A 27,134-nucleotide genomic window follows, 5' to 3' on the forward strand; every position below is an offset into this window, starting at 1 on the left:
TGGTTGGTTTGTTGTTCTGTTTCCGTTTGTCACTGACGTTTGTTAAAGCGCAACACCACTGCTGTTTAGAGGCGGTGCTCAAAATGGAATGGTCTGAGTCACTCCATCTTTGAAGTTTCCATGTGTGTCTTTAGGGTGAATGTTTTCAGTTCAAGTAGACTTATTCCTATATATGATCAAAAAATAAAAATGTAGACATAAAAAGTGTCCCTTCAGAGGAACTGAGCCTTTGTAAACAAATTCTGAAATGGTCATCCACTCATCTACGTGTTGCTTTGTTAGTCTTTGGGAGGATGGGAGGCAGTTTAAAACCTTGAAGCAGCCTGAGTAACTTGAGAGAAATCAGACACAAAAGAATCACTGGCAATGCTGCCAAGCAGGCCAGAAGGAGAGGATCAAGACAGGGTACCCTCTCCTGATGCCTTTGGGACAGCCAAAGAGTTCCCGTGGGGTGTAAGTGGCCTTGCTCACCTCTTCTGCCTCCTGTAGCCCAACTGACTGCAATCAGCAGGCACCTCATCCCCTAGAGCTCCCCAATTCTTATACCCAGACTCACTGCACAAGGTACTTATTGCATCTTCAAAAGGAAATTTTTTTTACAACACATGTTCTTGTTGTTCAGTCACTCAGTTGTGTCCAACTCTTTGCGACCCCATGAACTGCAGCCCTGTCCTTCACTGTCTCCCAGAATTTGCTCAAACTCATGTCCATTGAGTCAGTGATGCCATCCAACCATCTCATTCTCTGTTTCCCCCTTCTGCCCTCAATCTCTCTCAGCATGAGGGTCTTTTCCAATGAATTGGCTCTTCACATCAGGTGTCCAAAGTATTGGAGCTTCAGCATCAGTTCTTCCAATGAATATTCAGGGTTGATTTCTGTTAGGATTGATTGACTTGATCTCCTTGCAGTCCAAGGGACTCTCAAGAGTCTTCTCCAGCACCAAGCATGTACGTTCCCTTTGTTTCGGGGCCTTACAATGATTACTTCTAAGAGATTTTTAATCCGATCCTCCCCCCCACCAAATGCACAGCTATTCAGCTATGATTTATAAAACCCACACTTCTAAATTCCCCACTTTGAGTCGTTGCAGAAAGCCTGAGATGCTTGCAACAAATCTGATTTGTTCTTTTGAGTAGCAGCAGACAGTCTGTTCACTGTCTTGAAAAATTAGGTACAATTCATAATCATGCTCAGTGAAATTTGTTTACCTGCTCCATCTGCCTGGCTGTTCTATTTTAAGGAGGAATAACTGACGTTGAAAGAACTTCCTGCCCCTAAAGCTATTCTAGCAGAGACAGGACAGCAACTTGGCGGAGATGTTACATAGGTGTTCAGGTGTCCGGTGGAGGATTTGGTCATATGATTGTTAAAGAGTTTTTCCAGCCTTGATTTTCTGTGGTTATATCTGGGGAAAAAAAAAAAAAAGAACATTGGTATCTTTTTTTTTTAAGTTTTGCCATCTCCTTGATTTATTTCTTTATTTTCTGTCTGCACTTCGAGGGCATGTGGAATCTTAGTTCCCTGACTAGGGATTGAAGCCACACACCCCTGCCTTAGAAGAGCAGGGTCTTAACAACCGCACTACCAGAGAAATCCCCAGAATACTGGTATCGTTCCTGGAAAACCTTTTTCGAACTCACTTTGCTACTAAATTCCATCTCCATTACCTTCACCTAATTTGGGCTGAAAGGCAGTGAAGGTAATTTAACTTCTCAAGAAAAACCCAGTAAGTGTCCACACCTGGGACGCTCAGCTCTGTCCCTTAAACTGCAACGACATCATACAGATAAGACGTAGGGAGCAGGTTAGGTGAGGTGGTTCTTCAGCTGCCACCTCCCCCAGACTCCCTGCAGCCCTGAGGGCGTGTGACTGCGCCGAGAGTAGGTCACGCACTGACACCTGGTGCACAGGGAGCTGTGTCCAGGACACTGATGCCAGGTGACCGCCGAGAGCTCCTGACTGACGTGCAGAGGGACAGCTGGTTTTGATGAAGTGCTGTTAGTGTGTTTAGAGAGGACACATTTTATAAACGTGGAAGTCACCGTGGAAATACAGGAGAGAAAGTCACCAGGCTGCTGCCTTGTGGGAGGTGGCTCACCTCTGCTACGGACCTGCTCACAAAAACGACCTCAGAGACATCAGGAAGGCAGATGCTGAAAATCTTTTTCTTCTACTTATTTGTTACTTACATACAAACTGATGTTCAGACAGTCCCCAATTCAGCACAGCTATTTTTTTCCAGTTTAATTCGATGGCCTCCCCAATGCTTGAATGGAATAACTGTGGCAGATTTTATCTCAGTTGGTAAAGAATCTGCCTGCAATGCAGGAGACCCTGGTTAGATTTCTGGGTCAGGAGGATCTGCAGGAGATGGGATAGGCTACCCACTCCAGTATTCTTGGGCTTCCCTTGTGGCTCAGCTGGTAAAGAATGCGCCTGCAATACAGGAGACCTGAGTTTGATTCCTGGGTTGGGAAGATCCCCTGGAGAAGGGAAAGGCTACCCACTCCAGTATTCTGGCCTGGAGAAGTCCATGGACTGTATAGTTTGTGGGGTTGCAAAGAGTTGGACACGACTGAGTGACTTTCACTTTCATTGGCAGGAAACTCAAGAGACACGGTTTTGATCCCTGGGTTGGAAAGATCCCCTGGAGAAGGAAATGGCAACCTACTTCAGTATTTTTGCCTGGAAAATCCCATGGGCAAAGGAGCCTGGTGGGCTGCAGTCCATGGGGTCACAAAGAATCAGGACTGAGTGACTGAGTACGTGTGTGCGCGTGCACACACATACACACACCTGGACATTAGCTGATTTCACACACACAGACACACTTCTGGACATTAGCTGATCTCTGACATACACACACACACACACTTCTGGACATTAGCTGATCTCTCTCACACACACACACACATCTGGACATTAGCTGATCTCTGACACACACACTTCTGGACATTAGCTGATCTCTCACACACACACACACACACCTGGACATTAGCTGATCTCTCTCTCACACACACACACACACACACACACCTGGACATTAGCTGATCTCTCTCTCACACACACACACACACACACACCTGGACATTAGCTGATCACACACACACACGCACCCCCCCCGGACATTAGCTGATCTCACACACACACACACACACACACACACCTGGACACACCTGGACATTAGCTGATCTGACCTCCAGGAGACTAAGAGCCTGAGGTTGAAACTTGCAAGGCAACCCCCCCAGTGAACTCTGAACTTGACTAGCTAGCTCCTCTCTGTAGGCAGAGTGCGGTGAAATAGACATTGTAAGAGAGAACTGTGCTGTTATTCTTGTCTGAGGTTGTACTCCAAATCCTCTTTCATAAGAAAGACCTGATTTTGATGAACTTCTTAAACGTGGTCGTGTTGAGTTCACTGATGGTAGTGTCCTCTTTGTTGTGATCAGTAGACTGACTTGAGAATCGTATCCTCACTGTGTAATAAGACTGGACACCACTGTTTGCCATCTTTCCTCTTGTCATCATGCGTGTAGGGGTTGGAGGAGAGGGAATCCATTCCAGATTCATGAATAAATGATTTTTAAAATTCTGCCCTGAATAAACTGCAGCTGATAGTAACTTTTCTTTTATCACTTTGGTAATGTAAGCCTCAGGGTAAAAAAAAAATATGTGTTGATAAGAAACAAGCTCCTAGATCTTGTGGTAACAAAGAAGAAGGTTTTGTATCAGTGTTGCTTTCATTTCTAGACTGTTCTGTGAGGATGGTCAAGACCTGGGAGCCGCTCTGGACTCACAAATACACTCTTTCTACATGGAGTAATCAACGCTCCCTGTAGCGGGTCATGGAGGGCTGCATATGTTATATATTTCTTCCTGCGATGTCTGTGTCTCATTTCCACCTTGCATTATTTAAACCTCAGTTCTCAGCTCAGAGTTAATGGACTCTTGAGGTGTTTGTTTCCTGTAACTCTTACGTAACCCACTTGCAGGTGTGGGAAATCTCTTGTTCTCAGTTTGAATCATCACAAGCAACAGCTAAACATATAACCTGTGGTGGAAAACATTTACTCCATGCAATTGAAAATTCTGAAACAAACCAGAGCCTGGCACCTTCACTCTCGCTGGCTCCTGGCCCAGAGGAGAATCCAGGAGGCTGTCTGCCCTCACCCAAAGAGTGAGCTTCCTGAGTCCACCGGCCTCCAGCCTCTCCCAGGTATGTCTTTTTGAAGCGAGTTAGACATTTCACTTAATCTTTCGGCTTATGTTGGTCAAAAAAGGAGGTGTTAAAAGATCCCTTAATTGTAGAGTGGTAGAAAGGCAAAACAGAATGACTAAGACTACCTACCCATGGAAACAAGCCAGGTTTCCCGTTTGCTGAAGCTAGGTCCCCGTCTGTCTAAATTGTACATTTATTGGGACTCATTATGATGAAAATTCTGCTGAGCTTTGATGGATGATGTAGAAAGGTGATATCTTTACAGAAATGTGTCTAAGCCATCCAGGTATTTGATGTCACCTCCCAGGTTGCCCCAGTGGAACAGCAGGAGACACAAGAGACCTGGGTTTGATCCTTGGGTTTGGAAGAGCCCCTGGAGGAGGGCATGGCAACCCACTCCAGTATTCTTGCCTGGAGAATCCCATGGACAGAGGAGCCTGGTGGGCTACAGTCCATGGAGTTGCAAAGAGTTGGACACAACTGATTGACTACACGCGCATGTGTATGCACACACACACACACACACACAGATTGCCAAGAACAGTGCTAAAAACCATCTTATAGTGAGTGTTTCTGGTCACCCTTCCATCCCAGACTGCCCTCTGGCCCCTGGGGGAAGAATGTTTTATTTATTTTTCAATAAACATCGTATTTTGCACAAAATAGTCCATTTCTAGATGAAAGTATACATCCCTGTACTCTTAAAGTGAAAAAGGGACGGTAATGAAAAGATAGCAAGGAAAAGGAAAAACAGAAGCCTTGTCAAAAATTATTTTTGATCAGAAGCTTCAGCAACGTGACTTTGCTTCATTTTACCCCTTTGCCCTGAATGCAGGGAAAGGTTTGGTGAAAGAAGCCATCCTGCTTCACTTCCTGCGGATCACTGGATCGTGATGCTTGGGCACTGCTGATGGAAAAGAGAAACATTTCAAAGAAATATGAGGTGCACGGCTCTTGTGGGCTGCCTGGTCATCGAGAATGATGTCCATGGGAGAGGTGAGTCCCAAATGTCTGGGAAAGAAGTTCACAGCTCATCACCAACCCCCGCTATTCCTCAGGGAGTGTCATTCCCAGACTCTAGGCTGGGAGCTGGCTGGGGAGTTGGTTTGGTGTGTCCCGCCTTTCCCCAACCCCTGCTGTCCTGTGTTCCATCCATCTTGCTTCTTCCTAACACCTGAGTGAGGGCTCCTTCCTGAATGTGACTCAGCTTGGCCTCCTGCTGCAAGATTATGTAAAGCGTTTTCTCAGCTCTAATTGCCTGACTTTCGTTCCTCAGCCCTGCAGGCTAAGAGCTTGGCTTTTATTTGAACCTTCTCCCTGTGTGGCTGTGGATCTATGAAATTAGCACTGGTCTTATTTATTTTTAATGGCTCCTCGTGAGAAGGGAACATACAGGATATGCCAACGACGCTTGTGTTCTCTGCAGCTTTTTCCGCTGTGCTTTGCCCTCCGCCGAGAGGCTACACAGCAAGCTGATCCCGGCTCCCACCCCGCTGTTTAAGCCGGCTCAGGAGAGTCGCAATCCAGAGTTGAATTCAGCTCATCTCTGCAGTGTTAACCATGAACCCAGATGGTGCTTCTTGTGTTTTCCTGTTCCTTTTTAAGAAATACCTTGTCCTGAAGGGCTCATGACACAAGTATCTCCGCAGGTTGCATACAGAATCAGTAGACATTCTCAGTCTGCATTTGATGAACATTCTTAGAGAATTCTTAGAGAATCAATGTCTGGCCCAGTTCCTCCTCTTTATTTATTTAAGAAAAGGACCATCTTGGGAGCACTAATCTGAGTCTTGTTTCTGACCTTGCTGGCTCCAGGTGACCTTGGATAACTCACCAGAGGCGAACCGTCACTTCTCAGAAGGTGGAGTTTATTGGGGACTGACCAGGCTCTTGGTAGAAGAACAACCTGTGGCTGGATTTCTCTAGGAACACCTGACTTGGCTGAGGGCCAAGGGCTTGGGACGGGAAGGGAAAGGGATTGACCTAGTTCTCCCCGAATCTCCCGCTACTCAGTCTGTCCCCCTTAAGTTCACATCTCTGAGTTCCAGGGGTAAGCCAGGCAGCAACCCAGTCCAGCGTAGCCCCAGCCTCGTGGGACTCATGGTCCAGCAGGAGGACATTCTGCACTGCCACAGGCTTTAGTAAAGGGGAAGTTAAGGCTGCTTGGCAGCCTGTGACCAAGGATGTAACCAATCCCAAGAGATCAGAGGAGGCTTCCCTGAGAAGTGACGTCTGGACACACAGATCAGAAAGAAGGGCGGGTGCTAGTTAGGGGGACTCTGGGCCTGGCCACACCCTTCTATGCCTCCAGGTTCCAGGAGATGAGGAACAGGTGTGGATGTAGGCCAGTGGGACATTCTTTATTATTCGAGTGAAGATGGCAGGATCCGAGCCACTTCAAGAACCAGAATCTGTCACTCCAATGCCTGCACCTGGCCCTGAGGTCTGGCCTCCAGGGGGCTGGGTCAGTGCTGGGGGTTGGGGTGGGGAAGGGACGGGGGGTGTGGTGACTGGGACATCAGCGGACGTTGCAGAGATTTTTATTCGACTTAGAATCCAGATGCTGATTATGCAGAGTTGTTCTTTCCTGTTCCTGGGCCTTTGCTCATGCCTTCCTCCCCCGCTCCCACTGCCAGCCCAGAAAACACACGCACATTCCTCCTCCTACTTTCAGAGTCCTTCAGAGCCCCGTCTATCTGCAGCTTGGGCTCTGGGGTCAGATAGCCAAGCTGAACCCTGGTTCCGTCTCCTGCCCGCTGTTTGACCTTGCAGAGGCAGAGGTTACTTAACCCCTCCGTGCTGCGCCTCTGTGTCTGTGAATGGGAATGATAACCGTGCCTAGGCTTCCCTGGTGGCTCAGCAGTAAAGGACGCCTTGCCAGTGCAGGAGACCCGGGTTTGACCCCTGGGTTGGGACGATCCCCTGGAGGAGGGAATGGCTACCCCCTCCAGTATTCTGGCCTAAAGACTCCCATGAACAGAGGAGCCTGGCAGGCTGTAGCCTAGGGAGATTGCGGAGTTGGACATGGTGGAGCAACTAGACAACAGTGCCTGCCTCCTGTGATGAGCTGACTGTGGAGTGTTTAGGAGAATGCCTCAGGAAGGGTTATTGGGTGTTAACATTCAAGACCCAGAGCTCTTGGGAGCCCGACAGGTTCCACACAGAACTTGGAGTTCTGGGCATTCTTTTTTCTTAGCACTTACTTAGCCAGACAGCCCCAGAAGCAGCCCTGGAGCTAAACAATCAGGGTTGTAGCCAGCGAGAGTCCAGACTTGGAGCCACGCGGAGTCCCAGCAAGCAGGGCTTAGGAAGAGCTTATTGAAGATCTGGGGGGAGCCTCTAGGGACGTGGGACTCTGCCCAAGATTGGAGGCTGCCAAGAAGCAGGCAAGTCTGCAACTGGGCATTTTGATGAGTCTTATCTGTGGTACAGGAAGACAAGCCGGAGGATGAGCTGGACTTGGTCACAGAGCAGCAGACGCTCCTTCTGATGTGAGGTGGGTGTTTGGTATTCTGTGGGTGGCTCACTGACCTTATTGTCGTCTATGCTTAGACACAGTTATGAAGTGGCCTTGCTCTGTCTCATCTAGCCAGAGTCTCCTTGTACCTTCTCCTGAGGTTGGTATTCTGCAAGTTTGTCAGTCAGTTCAGTTGCTCAGTCGTGTCCCAGCTCTTTGTGACCCCACTGCAAGTTTATGGCCACTTTCTAAATGTCAGAGGCTGCTGTCTTTTTCTCTCTTGACCCATTAGTTGTTTATTTGAACTAATTTTTTCTTCCTCAAGAGAAACTGTAAGTGAATGTATTCATTCATGCAACAAAGCAATAGCTGAGTATCTATATGGACAATGTGCCGGGCAAGATAGAGTGGTGAAAACCCTGCCTGCCTTCAGGGAGCTCCAAGTCACAAGTCAACACTGAAAGGCCATCTGTGTCAGTCTAGTTTGCTCATCAGCTTGCCACCAAGAAGTTTTCCATCCTGCCTGGAACTCCCAAACCCCTGCTTCCACGAGGCAGGGTTAGGAACTCAGTGTGAAGGATGAACCTGCCACCCCTCCCCATTCCTTGCACCCCTCAGACTGTGTCTGCCCAGGATAGGCCCAGGGGCCAGGCGTTCTGTGCGTGTTCCGTGCTGTATCCACGTGCGGTCCACAATCAGGAGGGTTAAGGGAACTCGACACCCTCACATCTCAGCGCCGTATGCTCTCTTCTCATAGTTTTCTCAGAAGAGGATTTTGATTCAACAAGCTCCTTAATGTTGATTCTCCTTTCTGAATGGCTTTGCTCTGTAGGGTGATTGTGTTTGGCTGGAAGTCAGAGACCACCTTACAGTTCAGTTCAGCTGCTCAGTCGTGTCCGACTCTTTGCGACCTCACGGACTTCAGCACACCGCGCTTCCCTTTGCATCACCGACTGCCGGGGCTTGCTCAAACTCATGTCCATCCTATTATTACAGGCGCTTTCTAATTAGACCAGCATCTGGGCGGTGAGATGCTATTGTAAGCAGTGGACACTAGAGGGCAGCATCTTACCCAGACCGCACACAGCAATGTCAGGCGCTGAGCTACCAGCGGTAAACTGTGGAGAACAGGGGGAAAGGACCCCCCAGAAGGTTTCTGGTCTCCTCTGCTCAAGTCCATGCGGGCCTGCATTCATCTCTTTTGTAATAATTGCTGGGAAAAGTGAACCCTTTTCGAACAGTAACCTCTTAACAGGTTTTGTTTATTTTTAAAGCAATTGCTTTTTGTTTGAAGCACACAGTGCAAGAACTCCCTATATCAGATTCTTTAAAACGTACACATCTTCTCTTCTGTTTTAGATCCCACCAAATAGTGTGGTGGGGTATTATGTCTGAAGCCTGCTCTTGGAAGGGCTGGGGAAAAATTTCTTTGTCCTATTCTTTTTTTTTTTTTAATTGGCCTCATGTCCAACAGTGGCTCAGTCTGCCTGCCTGCAATGCAGGAGACCCAGGTTTGATCCCTTTGTAGGGAAGATCCCCTGGAGGAGGGCATGGCAACCCACTTCAGTATTCTTGCCTGGAGAATCCCATGGACAGAGGACCCTGGCGGGCTACAGTCCATGGGGTCGCCAAGAGTCGGACCATGACTGAAGCTGCTAAGCACAGCACAACACATCTGACCTCTCTAAAGTATTTGCCCAGATAACCTTTTCCCATACCATCACTGAATCTTTATTTTCTTTTCTCATATGAAATTTTATGTCACCTAGCAAATAATTTCGGAGTACTTTTTGAGTCCATAAAGACCAAAATAGTTACTCTTCAAAGCTTCTCTCTCCAGTCATCAAATTAAATAAAATCACCATCTCTAATACTGTAACTTCTTTCTTGCTTTCAGTTCAGTTCAGTCACGCAGTCGTGTCCGACTCTTTGCGACCCCATGAACTGCAGCACGCCAGGCCTCCCAGTCCATCACCAACTCCTGGAGCCTGCTCAAACTCATGTCCATCGAGTCAGTGATGCCATCCAACCATCTCATCCTCTGTCATCCCCTTCTCCTCTGGCCTTCAATCTTTCCCAGCATCAGGGTCTTTTCCAATGAATCAGTTCTTCCCATCAGGTGGCCAAAGTATTGGAGGTTCTGCTTCAACATCAGTCTTTCCAATGAGTATTCACGACTGATCTCCTTTAGAGTGGACTGGTTGGATCTCCTGTTGCAGTCCAAAGGACTCTCAAGAGTCTTCTCCAGCACCACAGTTCAAAAGCATCAATTCTTCGGCGCTCAGCTTTCTTTATAGTCCAACTCTCACATCCATACATGACCACTGGAAAAACCATAGCCTTGACTAGACGGACCTTTGTTGGCAAAATAATGTCTCTGCTTTTCAAATATGCTATCTAGGTTGGTCATAACTTTCCTTCCAAGGAGTAAGCGTCTTTTAATTTCATAGCTGCAATCACCATCTGCAGTGATTTTGGAGCCCAGAAAAATAAAGTCAGCCACTGTTTCCACTGTTTCCCCATCTATTTCCCATGAAGTGATGGGACCGGATCCCATGATCTTCGTTTTCTGAATGTTGAGCTTTAAGCCAACTTTTTCACTCTCCTCTTTCACTTTCATCAAGAGGCTCTTTAGTTCCTCTTCACTTTCTGCCATAAGGGTGGTGTCATCTGCATATCTGAGGTTCTTGATATTTCTCCCGGCAATCTTGATTCCAGCTTGTGTTTCTTCCAGTCCAGCGTTTCTCATGATGTACTCTGCATAGAAGTTAAATAAGCAGGGTGACAATATACAGCCTTGCTGTACTCCTTTTCCTATTTGGAACCAGTCTGTTGTTCCATGTCCAATTCTTAACTGTTGCTTCCTGACCTGTATACAGATTTCTGCAGGTCAGGTGGTCTGGTATGCCCATCCTTTAAAGAATTTTCCACCGTTTATTGTGATCCACCCAGTCGAAGGCTTTGGCATAGTCAATAAAGTAGAAGTAGATGTTTTTCTGGAACTCTCTTGCTTTTTTGATGATCCAGCAGATGTTGGCAATTTGATCTCTGGTTCCTCTGCTTTTCTAAACCCAGCTTGAACATCTGGAAGTTCACGGTTCACGTATTATTGAAGCCTGGCTTGGAGAATTTTAAGCATCACTTTACTAGAGTGTGAGATGAGTGCAATTGTGTGGTAGTTTGAGCATTCTTTGGCATTGCCTTTCTTTGGGATTGGAATGAAAACGGACCTTTTCCAGTCCTGTGGCCACTGCTGAGTTTTCCAAATTTGCTGACATATTGAGTGCAGCACTTTGACAGCATCATCTTTCAGGATTTGAAATAGCTCCACTGGAATTCCATCACCTCCACTAGCTTTGTTGGTAGTGATGCTTTCTAAGGCCCACTTGACTTCACATTCTAGGACATCTGGCTCTAGGTGAGTGATCACACCATCATGATTATCTTGGTCATGAAGATCTTTTTTGTACAGTTCTTCTGTGTATTCTTGCCACCTCTTCTTAATATCTTCTGCTTCTATTAGGTCCATACCATTTCTGTCCTTTATTGAGCCCATCTTTGCATAAAATGTTCCCTTGGTATCTCTGATTTTCTTGAAGAGATCTCTAGTCTTTCCCATTCTGTTGTTTTCCTCTATTTCTTTGCATTGATCGCTGAGGAAGGCTTTCTTATTTCTCCTTGCTCTTCTTTGGAACTCTGCATTCAAATGGATATATCTTTCCTTTCCTCCTTTGCTTTTCGCCTCCCATCTTTTCACAGCTATTTGGAAGGCGTCCCCAGACAGCCATTTGGCTCTTTTGCATCTCTTTTCCTTGGGGCTGGTCTTGTTTTCGTGCCTTAATTCACTGCAAAGTCAGCACCGTACAACGTTCTGCATATGCCATGTCCGTTAACCAAACGTGTCCAAAAGTTGGGCCATAAACTTAGCTTAAAATGGGAATCTTTGACATATCAACACATATTTCTTTTTAAATTTTGAATATTATTGATTTACTTATTTGGCAGTGCTGGGCTTTAGTTGTGGCATGTGAGACCTAGTTCCCCGACCTGGGATCAAACCCAGGCCGCCTGCATTAGGAATGAAGAGTCTTAGCGCCTGGACCCCCAGGGAAGTCCCACAACACACACTTCTGAAATCCCTCTCTCAAAGTCCGAGGAATTGCACTTGGTGCCCTGCGGAGTTTTATAAGGTCATCTTTCACACTTCCTGTGAAATGGAGGTGGGGTGGAGGGTTAGGTAATAAGCTGTCACTGCGAGGACAGGAAGTTGACTCCCGAGGTCGCATGTCAGGGTCAGAGCTGGCAGAGACCCCAGACACAGGCTTTGTGGTCACCCGGCCAGTGATCCAGCTTTTCCTGCCTCTTTGTTGTAACGTGGCTGTGATTGCCTGATCTTGGCACTGATACCCTCCATTAAAAAAAAAAAAAAACAACTATGTGTTATAAGATCAACATTTTAAAAATATATGTGTCATAGGTTTAGAATTTTCTGTTTGTAAGGCAGTATGCCATCATGGAAAATACAGGTTTCAGAGTCAGACCACCCTGTGTGATAGACCCAGCTCAGCCCCTTTCTAGCCGTGTGCCTGGGAGGAGCCACCCAGCTCCTCCGAGCTGCTGCTGCTTTGTCTTTTTTCGTATTGGGGTATTTATTTGTTTTTATTTATTTTTGGCTGTGCTGAGTCTTCATTGCCGCATGGGCTTTCTCTAGTTGCCTCGAGTAGGGGCTCCTCTTTGGTTGTGGTGCGTGGGCTTCTCATTGCCGTGGCCTCTCTTACTGAGGAGCACGGGCTCTAGGGCACACCGGGTTCAGGGTGCCTGGGCTTAGTTGCCCCCTCTGCATGTGGAATTGTCCTGGACCAGGGGTCAAACCCATGTCCCCCGCCCTGGCAGGCGGATCCCTAACTACCAGGACCACCAAGGAAGTCCTCTTTGTCTTTTAACACTGTTATAAGTTATCAGAGACTGGGCATTTGAAGGCACTCAGCACAGTGTCTGATGTATGTTGGCAGCTCCATGATGGGGCCCGGTTTTATGGCTGGCTGAGTTCTTCCTGGATGTGGGCGTCCATCCCTTCAGGCCAAGGTGAAGGCTCAACGTCTGGGAGAAGTGACCCTGTGGAGCCAGAGTCAGAGCCCAGCACAGACCTTCGCCTCTCAAAGAGCTTGAGAGGGCAAGACGCAGGAGAGGAGAACTGAGGCACAGATAGGCCGAGCAGCACGAGGGAGGATCCATCTGTGATCTAGATGCCACCTCCCGACTTCCAGACAGCCCCGGTGCGCGGCGGGCAGAGCGCGTGGTGCGCCAGGGTAGCAGGATTTCAGACATGCCTTCCAGCCCGAAGACTCTCTGCTAGAAGCCTTTGTACACTTCATCGTCAGCAATAACAGCGATGGCAGCTGATGCTTTGGCTCATCCCATGTGACCGTGGCCTGCGGTCGGGTCCTCAGTGTCAGTGCAAGAGTCAGTCGCTCAGTCGTGTCTGACTCTCAACGACCCCATGGACTGTAGCCCGCCAGGCTCCTCTCTCCATGGGATTCTCCAGGCAAGAATACTGGGGTGGGTTGCCATTCCCTTCTCCAGGGGATCTTCCCAACCCAGGGGATTGAACTCGGATTGAACTCCTGCATTGTAGGCAGATTCTGTACCATCTGAACAATTTTCTTCTCTTTTCTTCTGACAGAACCTAGCTCGTTGCCTTCAATACTGGCACGTCTCCTTTTTGGTTTCAGAGTCACCTGCATTAACCCAGGTCTCATTTTGACTCTTCCCCGACCTTGGCAGGTCACCTCCTCCCCCTGGGGCTCAGCTCCATGTCTGTAGAACGAGGAGGTGGTCTAAGGCCCATTCCAGCTCCTGTCTTCTGTGAAACACAGCTCCCACTCTCAAAGCTGTCGAAAATAAAAGCAAGGTCACCTCTGCAAAGCAATTTATGTTCACAGCTCTCTGGCTTAGCATCAGATGTGGATCATAAAAAGGCAAGTAGACAGAACACCAGATAAGAACCAGCATATATTGAAATAAAGGACGAAGTAGCAGAGAGTAAGGGTGTTTTCAGTGTAGCCGGAGCTGTTTGAGAGAATGTGGACCCTCTTGCCGGATGGCCTTTGAGAGTCTGGTCCATTGTAGTAAAAGAAGTGATAGCACCAGGGGTGTGCTCCGCTGTCACACAGGTTGTCTGCCCCCCACGGGCTGGGAGAACCTCATGGGGGATCTAGATGTTGAGGAATTGCCCCTAATGACTGAGGTCATGCAGGATAAGGTAGTTGGCACAACCCAGGTGGTCAATCCCCACCTAGAGCAGAGAGAATACGGTGGCGTCCCAAGAGGCTAACTTCATGCCTTGGTCTTCTACATGAAAAAGCAAATCGCAGAGAAATGAGATGGGGCCATGTTCACTTCGAATCAACTCTGATGCACATGCAAAGTTAGATCACTCAAAAACAAATGCCCTTCATCGTGATAACACTTTACACATCACAGCTACTTGGAATCTGCTAATCGAGGGGAAAACCAGGCATTTGCATTATTTAGTGTGCAGCCAGTGCCGCAGGTTTATGGTTCATTTACCTGCTAGTGGCCCAGTGTACACTTTGGAGCTCAGAGAAGATAAAATTCTATGTGCTATTGGACTAACATGGCAGTGAAGAAGCTTCAGAAATACACAGCAATTTGGGGAGGTGGTTATTGCGGTAGCATTTTGGGCTTCCCTGGTGGCTCAGCTGGTAAAGAATCTGCCTGCAGTGCGGGAGACCTGGGTTCCATCCCTGGGTTGAGAAGATCCCCTGGAGAAGGGAAAGGCTACCCGCTCCAGTATTCTGGCCTGGAGAATTCCATGGACTGTATAGTCCATGGGGTCACAAAGACACAACTGAGTGACTTTCACTTTGGCGAATCTGAATAAAGTATTTGGGATGGAAGTAATGAAACCAAATTCACCCATTCATTAGCCTTTAATTCACTCTCATATCCTAAAGAGAACTAAGGATATCCTAAAAGGAACTAAGAAGTTTTGGTAATATGAGGCTTCAGTTATTTAAAGTATCAAATAAATGCTCAAAATTAGAAGCTGTTCATTGTTGCTTTAGTCATTAAACATCACAACAAGGTCCAACTGTCCAGCACAGAGAATTCTGTTCCATGTCCTATGATAAACCGTAATAGAAAAGAATATATGAAAAAAGACTGCTATATATGTATAGTTGAATCACTTTGTGTACAGTACTAATTAACAAAACACTGTAAATCAACTATACTTCAATAAAAAAAAGAAAAAAAAACATGGATTGGCCATCCACTGTAGGCCAGGGGATAGCCATTCACCTCCCAGGCTGGTGCTTGGTAGGACCAACTTGAAAGATGAACAGCGTGTGGTCCTGACCTTCTGAGGGCTCTTGGTCAAGTGAAGAGACACGCAGGTCAACAAGTGAATGATAGCTCCGTGCGATAAGTACTGATCAGAGAGAGGAGCTCACACGTCCTGGGACATACAAAGGTGTCAGACGTGCCTGGAGGGCAGGTGGATTTAACTTGAGGGTAAGGCCACTTCCTACCTTCATCTTGTTGTTGTTCAGTTGCTCAGTCGTGTCTGGCTCTTTGCAACCCCATGGACTGCAGCACGCCAGGCTTCTCTGTCCTTCAGTATTTCCTGAAGATTGTTCAGATTCATTTCCATTGAGTCAGTGATGCCATCCAACCATCTCATTCTCTGTCTCCTCCTTCTTCTCCTGCTTTCAGTCTTTCCCAGCATTAGGGTTTTTTCCAATGAAGAAAGATACCCAGCTGGCAAAATGAGAAACGACAGTCCAATCCAGGCAGGCATGAGCTTGGGCGAATGTATGGGGCTGGAAGGGACAGAGGCAGTCTGTGTCTGAGGAACAGTGTGCAGGCGTGGCAGCCACGTGTGGTTATTCAGGAAGCAGAGAGGGGAACAGCTGAATCACAGGGGTATGGCTGGAGAGAGGGTTCGGGCCAGGGTGGGAGGGGCTTTGTGTTCCAAGTGAAGGAGATTGGATTTTGTTTGGGAAACTGACCAGAGTTCTTAGGAAGCTGAGGCACGATCAGCGAGACTAGATAAATCGAGATGTTGCTGGTGGAGATCAAGAATACGGGCACAGGGAATTCCCGGGAGGTCCAGTGATCAGGGCTCTACACTCTCAATGCCAAGGTTCAAGACCCCACAAGTCGCACATGCGGCCTAAGAAAGAGAGTACAGTGCACAGAGCATCCCTGGAGAATGCAGCGGACGTCAGTGTTTTATTTACCTGGCGCAGCTCCCATCTCCTGGGACAGGAGACACACCTGGATGCGCCTGTTCCCCCCTGCCCCAACTTCAATGTGTCAGCCTTCCCAAGAACTGCCTTTTAAATGTCAATTTAAAAATGATAAAATATTTAATAAAAAGCCATCTCCTTAGCTACAATGATTGATCTAAGGGTGGATACCAGATACAAGCTAGTTCAATCATAGTATCTTATTGTCTCCACCCTGTCTGGAGTGTTTGACCAACATACGGGCACGTGACCCCAATCGGAGACCTTCCCTGGTAATTCTGAATTTTGAATTGTCACTAGGGGAAAGAGCTGTTTTTTGTTTTTTTTTTTTTCTGATGGCAAATCTGTCAAGTTGCAAATTTAGCGATGCTGCTGGTTATGTCTCTAATATTTGGGGAAAAAAAACTGGCCTTCAGTAGAAAAAGAGTTTAACCTTAGCAGAGACGCAGATGTGAGGCTCAGAAGGAAGTTAGTTCTGGTGGGCTTTCAGCTGCCTCTGGTTCCAGGCATCCCTGGAGTTAATTTCACCCCCTCCTGTCTTACAGTTTGGTTAACATGAACCCATAAATTACCCTTTATACTGGAGGTAGTTCTTATTGGGTTTATGACACTAACAACCGAGAGTCCTGACTAATGAAGACAGGAAGATAATTCAGTCTGATCTTGATACATTGCCTTTTAAAAGACTCTTCCCTGGGTGGTGGTGGAGCTTAAGGGGAAGAGCAGGACCAGAGATAGAGACTTGAAGGTCATCTTTGGTTTAGCGGTTGTCTGAGCCCTGGGAGTAAATGAGCTCACCTAAGGTAAGTGTAGGAGGTGATCTGAGGCCTAGGAGGGTGCCATCCTAGGAGGACGCATTTTGAAGGATGCCAGCATCCAAGGGGACAGAGGAGGACCAGCTGTCTCACCCAGGCCATTTCTGATTTCACCCAACTCTTCCACTCTCACGGTCCTCCTTGGGGAGAAGGCCACATCTAAGTCCAGGAAGGGGTGGCTAGCTTCTCTTTTTTCTATCTTTCTTTTCTTTATAGGCCATGCAGCATGTGGGATCCTAGTTCCCTGACCAGGGACCAGAGATCAAGCCTGAGCCCCCTGTGCTGGAAGCTCAGAGTCTTAACCACTGAACCAACAGGGAAGTCCCCTTTCTTTTTTTCTTTTTTATTTAACGCTCTAGGTTACATCTTTTGAAATCTGCAACAGAGAATTCTAGTTCTCCATCCCCCCAAAGTTCTTCCTCTTATTTGAAACCTGTGATCTCATAATTTAGGTCTCCAGGGTTAAATTTCTCACTTCATTGAGCCATTGTTGTTCAGTCACTCGGTTGTGTCTAACTCTTTTGGGACCCCATGAACTGCAGCACACCAGTCTCCTCTGCCCTCCACTATCTCTCAGAGTTTGCTCAAACTCATGTCCATTGAGTCAGTGATGCCATCCAACTATCTCATCCTCTGTTGCCCCCTTCTCCTTCCCTCAATCTTTCCCAGCATCAGGGTCTTTTCCAATGAATTGGTTCTTTGCATCACATGGCCAAAATATTGGAGCTTCAGTTTCAGCATCTGTCCCTCCAATAATATTCAGGGTTGATTTTCTTGAGGACTTACTGGTTTGATCTCCTTGCAGTCCAAGGGACTTCACTCATCTGGTAATGATCAGATTTTACTGAACCCTTCTGGTCTTTCTCATCTGTGGTTGTTCTGCAGAGAGTTGTGATTTTTGGTGTGCTTGTGAAAGGAAGTGAGCCCAGGGTCTTTCTACTCTACCATGTGTACACATATCCTTCTGTATACTTTAAATCATCTCTAGATCACTTATAACACCTGAAATAATGAGATGTAAGTAGCTGTAAATAGAATGTAAATTCTATTTAAATAATTGTCAGCATGTGGAAAATTCAGGTTTCACTTTTTTGAGGTTTCCGGACTATCTTTTGCAAGTATTTTAAATCTACAATTGGTTGAATACATGAATGGTGAACCTGTGGATGCAGAGGGTGATGATTATCTGGGCGGAGAGCAAACTTCCCTTGCCCCTAAACTGAGGTTTTAGATGAACTTTTGTTTTGGGTTCACTCCTACATAACACAATCATGTCTGACTCTGCGACCCCATGAACCGTAGCACGCCAGGCCTCCCTGTCCATCACCAACTCCTGGAGTTCACTCAGACTCACGTCCACCGAGTCGGTGATGCCATCCAGCCATCTCATCCTCTTCTCCTCCTGCCCCCAATCCCTCCCAGCATCAGAGTCTTTTCCAGTGAGTCAACTCTTCACATGAGGTGGCCAAAGTACTGGAGTTTCAGCTTTAGCATCATTCCCTCCAAAGAACACCCAGGACTGATCTCCTTTAAGATGGACTGGTTGGATCTCCTTGCAGTCCAAGGGACTCTCAAGAGTCGTCTCCAACACCACAGTTCAAAAGCATCAATTCTTCGGCACTCAGCTTTCTTCACAGTCCAACTCACATCCATACATGACTACTGGAAAAACCATAGCCTTGACTAGATGGACCTTTGTTGGCAAAGTAATGTCTCTGCTTTTCAATATGCTATCTAGGTTGGTCATAACTTTCCTTCCAAGGAGTAAGCATCTTTTAATTTCATGGCTGCAATCACCATCTGCAGTGATTTTGGAGCCCCCCAAAATAAAGTCTGACACTGTTTTCACTGTGTCCTCATCTATTTCCCATGAAGTGATGAGACCAGATGCCATGATCTTCGTTTTCTGAATGTTGAGCTTTAAGCCAACTTTTTCACTCTCCTTTTTCACTTTCATCAAGAGGCTTTTTAGTTCTCTTCACTTTCTGCCATAAGGGTGGTGTCATCTGCATATCTGAGGTTATTGATATTTCTCCTGGCAATCTTGATTCCAGCTTGTGCTTCTTCCAACCCAGCATTTCTCATGATGTACTCTGCATAGAAGTTAAATAAGCAGGGTGACGGTATACAGCCTTGCTGTACTCCTTTTCCTATTTGGAACCAGTCTGTTGTTCCATGTCCAGTTCTGTTGCTTCCTGACCTGCATATAGGTTTCTCAAGAGGCAGGTCAGGTGGTCTGGTATGCCCATCTCTTTCAGAGTTTTCCACAGTTTATTGTGATCCACACAGTCAAAGGCTTTGGCATAGTCAAAGCAGAATTAGATGTTTTTCTGGAACTCTCTTGCTTTTTCCATGATTCAGCGGATGTTGGCAATTTGATCTCTGGTTCCTCTGCCTTTTCTAAAACCAGCTTGAACATCAGGAATTTCATGGTTCACATATTTCTGAAGACTGGCTTGGATAATTTTGAGCATTACTTTACTAGCATGAGAGATGAGTGCAATTGTGTGGTAGTTTGAGCATTCTTTGGCATTGCCTTTCTTTGGGATTGGAATGAAAACGGACCTTTTCCAGTCCTGTGGCCACTGCTGAGTTTTCCAAATTTGCTGGCATATTGAGTGCAGCACTTTGACAGCATCATCTTTCAGGATTTGAAATAGCTCCACTGGAATTCCATCACCTCCACTAGCTTTGTTGGTAGTGATGCTTTCTAAGGCCCACTTGACTTCACATTCCAGGACATCTGGCTCTAGGTGAGTGATCACACCATCATGATTATCTGGGTTGTGAAGATCTTTTTTGTACAGTTCTTCTGTGTATTCTTGCCACCTCTTCTTAATATCTTCTGTTAGGTCCATACCATTTCTGTCCTTTATTGAGCCCATCTTTGCATGAAAATGTTCCCTTGGTATCTCTAATTTTCTTGAAGAGATCTCTAGTCTTTCCCATTCTGTTGTTCTCCTCTATTTCTTTGCATTGATCACTGAGGAAGGCTTTCTTATCTCTTCTTGCTATTCTTTGGAACTCTGCATTCAGATGCTTATATCTTTCCTTTTCTCCTTTGCTTTTCCTTCGCTTCTTTTCACAGCTATTTGTAAGGCCTCCCCAGACAGCCATTTTGCTTTTTTGCATTGCTTTTCCATAGGGATGGTTTTGATCCCTGTCTCCTGTACAATGTCACGAACCTCATTCCATAGTTCATCAGATCTAGGATGAACTCTATCTATCAGATCTAGGCCCTTAAATCTATTTCTCACTTCCACTATATAATCATAAGGGATTTGATTTAGGTCATACCTGAATGGTCTAGTGGTTTTCCCTACTTTCTTCAATTTAAGTCTGAATTTGGTAATAAGGAGTTCATGATCTGAGCCACAGTCAGCTCCTGGTCTTGTTTTTGCTGACTGTATAGAGCTTCTCCATCTTTGGCTGCAAAGAATATAATCAATCTGATTTCGGTGTTGACCATCTGGTGATATCCATGTGTAGAGTCTTCTCTTGTGTTGTTGGAAGAGGGTGTTTGCTATGACCAGTGCGTTCTCTTGGCAAAACTCTATTAGCCTTTGCCCTGCTTCATTCCGCATTCCAAGGCCAAATTTGCCAGTTACTCGAGGTGTTTCTTGACTTCTTACTTTTGCATTCCAGTCCCCTATAATGAAAAGGACATCTTTTTGGGGTGTTAGTTCTAAAAAGTCTTGTAGGTCTTCATAGAACCGTTCAACTTCAGCTTCTTCAGTGTTACTGGTTAGGGCATAGATTTGGATTACTGTGATATTGAATGGTTTGCCTTGGAGACGAACAGAGATCATTGTGTCGTTTTTGAGATTGCATCCAAGTACTGCATTTCGGACTCTTTTGTTGACCGTGATGGCTAGTCCATTTCTTCTGAGGGATTCCTGCCCGCAGTAGTAGATATAATGGTCATCTGAGTTAAATTCACCCATTCCAGTCCATTTTAGTTCGCTGATTCCTAGAATGTCGATGTTCACTCTTGCCATCTCCTGTTTGACCACTTCCAATTTGCCTTGATTCATGGACCTGACATTCGAGGTTCCTATGCAATATTGCTCTTTACAGCATCGGACCTTGTTTCTATCACTAGTCACATCCACAGCTGGGTATTGTTTTTGCTTTGGCTCCATCCCTTCATTCTTTCTGGAGTTATTTCTCCACTGATCTCCAGTAACATATTGGGCACCTCCCGACCTGGGGAGTTCCTCTTTCGGTATCCTATCATTTTGCCTTTTCATACTGTGTAGGTATGTGTGTATGTATACATATACCTGTATCTATACATGTATCTACGTCTATACCTATGTCTATCAAGGAGGAAAAGCCCAGAGACATTAATCTCTTTGATTTGTCTCCTACGATGGGATAGTGGATCCTGTTCACCAGGGTGAGAGAGACATGAATTGAATCGTATGAGGAGCTAAGTCCCCACCTGTATCCGAGACCAGTCCTGGCGTCTGGCTGCCCAAGCCCAGCTGGCCCTATGCCCGCCCCTGCTCTGGCTGAAAAGAGCAGGCAGGTTTCCAGCTGTCTGGCAGGATGAGGGTGGCCGGGTGACCAAGCTTGGAACCCTGATGTGTGTGTGTGTGTGTTCCCAGCTGGCCCGCGTGGGTCTCAGCGCTGCATCCACCTGCAGAGCCCATTTCTATCTCTTGCATTCTGGCCTCTGAACCACGGGCAGCAGGATCTCTGCCGACAGCCCGACGTGATGGTTTATGTTTCTCTCCTTCAGCTGATTTGTTCTTGTCTTCGGTCACTAATCCACTGCAAGAACTGGTGATCAGACGCCTGTCACAGAGCACCAAGGTTGTGATGGGTGTGGCTGCTACGGCAGAAACAGCAATGCTGAAACATGTGGTGTGCACTACCGTGGGGCCTTGTGCATTGGGTTCTCCCAGCGAGTTTCTTACTTTTTGACCAAAGATGATGTTGGTCTGCGAGACTCCTTTTTCAGAAACCTATAGATTCCTTCCTTGCCATATTCACCAAGAAAGTATAATTTAGTTTACATACAGTTTTCTTGGATCGAATAAATCAGCTGGAAGCAATCGTCTATTTCTCCTGATTTACTGAACTCTGTGTGACAGACTCTCAGTCCATCCACATCTCTACAAATGACCCATCTTTGTTCCTTTTAATGGCTGAGTCATATTCCATTGTATATACGTACCACAACTTCCTTATCCATTCATCTGCTGTCAGTGGACATCTAGGTTTCTTCCACGTCTTGGCTACTATAAACAGTGCTGCAGTGAACATTGAGGTACATATGTCATTTTGAATTTTGATCTTTTCAGGGTTTATGTCCTGCTGTGGGATTGCTGGGTCCCCACTTTGAAAGAGTAGTGAAATTCAGGAATACACCCACTAGATTGCTCAGTTCTCTGTGAGTGAGGCATACGCTATATGTTTGTATCTGGCACAGTATGGTGTTTAGCAGTATAGACTCTGGAGCCAGGCATTCTGGGTTCACATCCTGCCAGGAGCACTTGCAGGCCGTGTGGCCCCTCTGTGCTTCAGCTGCCCCATCAGTAAAGCAACACGGGTCTCCCAGCTGTGATGGCTGCATGGGTGGGACAGCTGAGAGGACACAGCCTGGGCTGTGAGTACCAGAGATCAAACCCAGTGCCCAGTGCCTCCTTGGCTCAGCACAAGTCTGTGAATGAGCAGCAGCAGTCTTTGACTGCTCACCTGGCTGAATCCCCACAGGTATCCTTACCTCTGGATCAGAAAGGTAGGGACATAGCTCGGGGCGGGGCGGGGGGGGGGGGTGTGGGAAGAGACTGATTGAAATGACTGGCCGGGGAGGCTTTCTTTGGGGTTCTCCTAAGAGTCCTGACTCTCCTGGCTCGAGAAGGCAGGGGTGGAGTCCTGTGCGTTTGTGAGGAGGTGGAGGCATGGGAGGGAAGGGTCCTATGAGATCTCAAACAAGGATAGTCCTGACTCTGACCTTACGCAGGTCCACGCTGGCAGTAGCCGCCAAGCTCCACCAGAGGGCGCCCTGGGGTTAGCATCCCTGAGCCAGGATTCGCTCACACCCTTCCAGGGGGTCTCAGTGGAACTTCTCAAGGGCTGTTCTTGTTCTCTATTGAATCTTTACCTCCTGGAGCCTTGGCGCTGTCAGCAACCCACTCTTCATTCTTTCCTGTGACCTCGAGCCTCTGGTTAAGAATGATGTCCTGTATCAGTTCACAATATTTAGAGATCATGGTGAATGAGATGAGATTCCTCAGAGGGGATTGTATGGGGTCTTCTAAGCATTAAGCAGAGCCACTCATTGTCAGCCTGTCTTTAATATATGTGTCTGTGTGCATGTACGCATGTGCGTGTATAGACTCATGAATGTGATAAGTGATCATAGAGCCTCCTGATAAAAGTGAGGACAGTGAAAAAGCTGGCTTAACACTCAGCATTCAGAAAACTAAGATCATGGCATCTGGTCCCATCACTTCATGGCAGATAGATGGGGAAACAGTGGAAACAGTGACAGACTTTATTTTTTGGGGCTCCAAAATCACTGTAGATGGTGATTGCAGCTGTGAAATTAAAAGACGCTTACTCCTTGGAAGAAAAGTTATGACCAACAAAGACAGCATATTAAAAAGCAGAGGCATTACTTTGCGAACAAAGGTCCATCTAGTCAAGGCTATGGTTTTTTCAGTAGTCATGTATGGGTGTGAAAGAAAGCTGGGCACTGAAGAATTGATGCTTTTGAACTGTGGTGTTGGAGAAGACTCTTGAGAGTCCCTTGGACTGCAAGGAGATCCAACCAGTCCATCCTAAAGGAAATCAGTCCTGAATATTTATTGGAAGGACTGATGCTGAAGCTGAATCTCCAATACTTTGGCCACCTGATGCAAAGAACTGACTCATTTGAAAAGACCCTGATGTTGGGAAAGATTGAAGGCAGGAGGAGAAGGGGACAACAGAGGATGAGATGGTTGGATGGCATCACCAACTCAATGGACCTGAGTCTGAGTAAACTCTGGGAGTTGGTGATGGACAGGGAAGCCTGGTGTGCTGTAGTCCATGGGGTCGCAAAGAGTCGGACATGACTGAGTGACTCAACTGAACTGAGATGTCCATGCACTTTGAAAATATAATGTTTATACTCATGTTCCCTTAAACTATAAAATGCCTTACTTCTCTTACTGCTTGAGGCTTCTGGCTTGTTGTGTTCCCTCTACTTTCCCAAGACTGCAATCTCCAGAACTTAACTCGTTACTGAAACCAAACTCGGTCCCTTCCCCTGAGTGCAGTAAAGTCAATCTCCCGACACCAGGTTGTAAAGAAGGAAAGGAGCGTTTATTGCAGGTGCCAGGCAATGAGTCCAGGAAAGCTAGTGCTCAGAACACTTGGGCTCCCTAACGGAGTTTTCAAGAAAGCATCTTTAAAGGCCAGGTGAGGGAGGTGGGGATCCAGGGTACACGATCCGCTTGTGCAGTTCTCTGATGGGCTGAGGTGGTACCAGGGTGGTGTCACAGGAGTGAACGTTATCAGTCCTCAGCCTCCAGGAGGCCTGGGGGTATGTGCTCATGGTCGTCAAGTACGTAACATTTTCCATTTGGTGGTGGTTTTAGCATTTGTAAAAAAAACTCAGAAAGTTTGAAGAGGGAAATGTAATAGGAAGACTTGTTCAGTGTAGAAGATACTGGCACTTTGGAGAGGGCTCCAGGAGAACTCTAAGGGGTAGAGGATGAAGGGAAAAGTGGACAAGGAAGAAGCTTAGGAGCTCAGAGTAAAGAGCCTGCATGCCCGCTGGCCTCAGACCCCAGAGGGGAGGTCCCTGTGTCAGGAAGCATGCTGCCTGCAGCACGGCGATGGTGATGCTGGTGAGAACGAAGGTGCCCAGAGCTGGTGGCCGAGGGCAGCCTGCCGCCCCCCTGCGACGCCACTGGGGTGCCTGCTTGCTGCTGCTCTGAAAAACAGACAAAGGGAAGGGGGAGAAAAAGGCCCTTCTTTCTCTCCCAACCATGCATCGCCCCGCCCACACTCCTATTGTCCAACCTCAGGGCCAGCCAGCTGGCAACAGGAAAGCTAGCCTGCAGAGTCCAGCGCCAGTATTACAAAGCGGGAGAAGGCTGGGGGAGGCGGGTGGAGCTGAAAGATGTGAAATTAATAACTGGTACAGATGGAAAGTACATTTTTTCATCCCAAGGATGGAAGGAAGCCCAAAACACCATCATGTAAAAGGGAGATAGATTGACTCAGAGAGGCATTTGCACCTAAAAACCGAAGGTTTAGGTGAAAACATCTCTTGGAGCAAGGCTATGAGACGCATTCTGCTTGCTGCCAAGGTATTGGGTAAGCAAGACAGGATGTTATAAAGCCTATTGTGCAAAAAATGTGCAGAATGCTGAGGGCTCTTCAACTGAACAAATGCCCAATACGGAGTTGATATAGCTGAGAAATGCATTCTAGAAGAAATGGAGTCAAAAGTCAATCATTGAAAGATCGCTCTTCAGGGAGGCTCTTTATTACTTTGAGAAATGATGATAAACTTTCTGTGCAAATAGCATTTGGCAACCCCCCCCCCCCCCGCCGCCACTCCCCCCTGCCCAACACCCGAGCTCTTGATATTTCTGGAGAGTCTAAGACTGAGGTTTGTAGGATCTGGGGCACAGCCATGATGAGCTGTGAAGCCCCCTCTTCCTGCCAGAAGGGAGTGTGTCTGAGGGTGAAGAGTGGGAAGGGTTGTTTCCATGTGATGGAGAGGCAGTCAGGGACCCGTCTGGCCCGATCTATTGCCTGCACTTGTGACGTGGTGACCGATCCCCGCAGTCAGCAGTTCCTCCTCTCTCCCCAGAACCCTGACTTTCCTGCCTCCATCGCAGCTTCTCTAATTGCAAAGTGTCCTCCCTGATTTGCTCTTTAGACAATCATGTTTGTCCTGCAAAGTGCTGACTCCCAGCCTTGCTGGGCAAATTGAACACATCGCTCTTAGAAATGCCGGTGCTGCCTAAGTCAATCCAAGGGTCCCTCTTCTCCATTGGAAGCCTGCCTCCCCTCCTGTCCATCCCAGCAGTGGTGAATCTGAGTATGTGTGGGACATCTGCCCCCAGCTGCACCAGGTTCACGAGGACTGAGTTAGGCCTCAAGCCATTCTATAAGAGTGATAAAGAATCTGCCTGCCAGAATTGCAGGAGATGGGAGTTCAGTCCCTGGGGCAGGAAGATCCCCTGGAGAAGGAAATGGCAGCCCACTCCAGTACTCTTGCCTGGAGAATCCCATGGACAGAGGAGCCTGTCAGGCTACAGTCCACGGGGTTGCAAAGAGTCGGACGAGACTGAATGACTTAGAATGCACACACGTGCATTATGCTCTGTGTACATTTGGAAAAACTCACTTTGTACATACGAAAAACAGGTACATACATTTGGAAAAACGTAAGCTCTATAAATTTAATTGTGTATAAATTATTCCTCAATAAAATTTTCTTGAAAGTTAAAAAGTGCTTTCATACACATTGTTCTGTTTTTTCTCCACAACAGCCTGAGAGAGGATTGCAGTGAAAATTTTCCGCATTTTATGTTTCAGAAACCCAGCGTCCAGATAAAAGATTCTACAAGTTGCCTGAGATCTCACAAATGGGATGAAACTCAGCCTTTTACTCCTGTTCCATTTTTTCTTTCTATTACATGTTCTACTTAGTGGTTTCAGCGGCACCGTGAAACAGGGTATAAATTGGGTCTTTTATAAAGAAGTGAATGGAATACAAGGTTCCAGAGCCAAACCAAACCTGCAAGTTTCCTGACACAGTGGACTAAAATAAAAACCGGAGCGTGAAGATGCTTCCTGGTTGGTTCAGTGGTGAAGAGTCCGCCTGTCAGTGCAGGGGACACAGCTTCGATCCCTGGTCTGGGAGGATCCCATAGGCTGCAGAAAAACTAAGCCCATGCCCCACAGTTAACTGAGACTGTGCCCCAGAGCCCAGGAGCCGCAACTGCTGAGCCCACAAGCTGCAACTGCTGAAGCCTGGGCACCAGAAAGTCTGCGCTCTGCAACAAGAGAAGGCACTGTAAACAGAAGCCCAAGCACAGTAACTAGAGAAAAGCCCACCCAGCAGTGAAAACCCAGCACAGTCAAAATAAATAAATAAAGCTGGACGTAAAAATGCCCTCTACAGTGATCATTCACATGGGCAGGCATGGTGTGTATTTCAAAAATTTAAATTAAAATATGATTGGTATATTAACACCATAATATGTTATTTTCAGGTGTACGATGTTGTTTTTGTTTTTCAGTCACTCAGTTGTGTCCACCTCTTTGAGACCCTATGGACTGCAGCATGCCAGGCTTCGCTGTCCGTCACCATCTCCTGGAGTTTGCTCAAACTCATGTCCATTGAGTCGGTGATA

At 46.9% G+C, this 27,134-nt stretch overlaps 1 long non-coding RNA gene across 1 annotated transcript; it reads left to right on the forward strand.

Moving 5' to 3' along the window:
* Positions 3,089–26,926, forward strand: LOC102181372. The gene is made up of 3 exons (XR_310041.3): positions 3,089–4,216; positions 5,055–5,215; positions 26,314–26,926. It is a non-coding gene; the product is annotated as an uncharacterized LOC102181372 (long non-coding RNA).

Source organism: Capra hircus, chromosome 5 (genome assembly GCF_001704415.2).
Source record: "Capra hircus breed San Clemente chromosome 5, ASM170441v1, whole genome shotgun sequence".
Taxonomy (NCBI): domain Eukaryota; kingdom Metazoa; phylum Chordata; class Mammalia; order Artiodactyla; family Bovidae; genus Capra; species Capra hircus.